This window comes from Papaver somniferum, chromosome 6 (assembly GCF_003573695.1).
Source record: "Papaver somniferum cultivar HN1 chromosome 6, ASM357369v1, whole genome shotgun sequence".
NCBI lineage: Eukaryota > Viridiplantae > Streptophyta > Magnoliopsida > Ranunculales > Papaveraceae > Papaver > Papaver somniferum.
In genome coordinates, this window is record NC_039363.1 from 121,044,332 (window position 1) to 121,046,558 (window position 2,227).

Here is a 2,227-nt window from a genome sequence, read left to right on the forward strand (position 1 = left end):
CAACATTGCTCATTTCAAATTCCTTGCCAAGAGAGACTTGAAAATATTTTGCAAGTTTCTCAGAAGTTAAACCATAGATGATATCATCTACATATATTTGAGCAATGATTACATCTTTCACACTCCATTTGGTAAACAGATTTTTATCAGCTTCACCTCTCGAAAAACCTTTCGTAAGAAGAGAAGTGGTTAGTTTTTTGAACCAGGCACGAGGTGCTTGTTTTAACCCATATAATTTATTTTTTAGCTTAAGGACATGATCTGGGAAATCAGGATTTTCAAAACCCTTAGGTTGAGCAACATAGACCTCTTCCTTTAAATTTCCATTTAGGAACGCGGATTTTATGTCCATTTGAAACAGCTTAACCTTAAGAAAACAAGCATGAGCTAATAATAGCCGAATGGACTCAAGGCGTGCCACAGGAATAAAGGTTTCGTCAAAGTCGATACCTTCAATATGTGAATATCCCTGAGCGACAACTCTGGCCTTGTTTCTAAAAATGGTGCCAAATTCATCAGACTTGTTCTTGAATATCCATTTAATACCAAAAATATTAACATTGGTGGGGACAAGGTACGAGCTCCCATACCTCTTGTCTTTCAAATTGATTTAACTCTTCATGCATTGCATTCACCCAAGAGGAATCATTAAGAGCTTCGTCAATATTTTTCGGTTCTATATGAGACAAATAACAACCAAAATTACAAATATTTGGGTTATTTGGTACTTACTTTTTGACCAAAACCTGGGTTTAATCTAACATTTGTCCAGGCTTTGCGTTTGGTCTAAAGACCAACGTTGACCCGTGTTGACTCGGTTACACGATGATGTGTCTAACTATTGACTTGTTTATTTTTTTACACCCCTTAAGTTATTTTGTATTCACTACCAGGCCCCCAAAAATAAAATTGTTTAACACAACATCTCTTATTTAATTATCCTGAGAACATCGAACGGTCACGACACGACTACAGCCATACCCAAATCACTACAGCGTCCATCTCCCATATATTCGCAACATCATCTCTATAACCACGGACCATGTTGATGTAAACCCATTATCATTGTGACATCTTCTAGCTCAATCTCTCAATCATCCCTTCCAATATTGGTCTTCTTTTTTTCTTTGTTCTTCGGACTCGGTCCCTGATTCACCAGCATCTATAATTCATCATTACCATAAAGGCAGCAAAACCAACTTAATTTTCCTTGCTAACTCTGTCCTGCAACACATATCCATTGACACCATTACAACTTCAATTTCACCACTGCAGTAGCACAACCACCTTCAACAGTTCCACCAACACAGCCAGGCACCAATATAACCAATCATTCCTTCTCTCTTGTTGAATCAAACCCTTTTGTAGCTTCTGTTGCAGAACATCAAACCCATCTCTCAGCACTACTTGTTCCATCTTCTCAGTCTCTCCTAAGGCTCTCGAATCATAAACGAGCACTTATCATCTTCAGCTTTAAATCTCGGCAGCAAACCCACATCAATTCACAGTATCAACATTTATTCCCTGCAAATCAAGAACATCACCAATTCTGGTCTCAATATTCAATCCAAAAAAAACCATCTTTGATTTAACAGAAGAAGCTTGAATTTCTTTTCCTAATCCTTCTCTGAGACTCTCACAAAAAACCCAAAAGTTGAATCAAAACAAACCCTAATTTGGTTTGAACCCTAATTTCTGAATGATTTGCTTAAGAATCTAAAATTAAATCATGCATAACCATCCATACTTCAATTAAGAAACAAACCCATCACAAATTCATCAATTTCGTATCTAAACATCAACCAACTGAAAACCATAATTTAACTTACCATTTTTCTAATTTTTCATGATTCGCAGCAGCAAAATATCCTTCATAATTCACAGATAACAGCTCTAGTTTCATCTACGAGCTTCAATAGTTTATTCAATCAAATTAACTCGCAATTTCATCACTCGGAATCGAACTGAAGAAGAAGAAAGAAGTAGGAAAAGAAAAGAAGGAGAAGAAGAAGATAAGATACCGGGCTATAAATAATTTAAGGATGCAAAAAAGAGTAAACCAAAGGTCAATAGTTAGACACTTCACCATGTAACCGAGTCAACATGGGCCAACGTTGGTCTTTAGACCAAACACAAAGCCTGAACAAATGTTAAACCAAACCCAGGTTTTGGTAAAAAAGTAAGTATCAAAAACAAAATAACCCCAAATATTTTGAAGTTGTCCTCT

General features: G+C 36.3%; 1 long non-coding RNA gene across 1 annotated transcript; it reads right to left on the reverse strand.

Annotated features, from left to right (window-relative positions):
- Positions 1-625: 625 nt before the first annotated feature.
- Positions 626-2,021, reverse strand: LOC113289086. The gene is made up of 2 exons (XR_003330843.1): positions 1,830-2,021; positions 626-1,524 (listed from the first exon to the last, which is right to left on the reverse strand). It is a non-coding gene; the product is annotated as an uncharacterized LOC113289086 (long non-coding RNA).
- Positions 2,022-2,227: the final 206 nt, after the last annotated feature.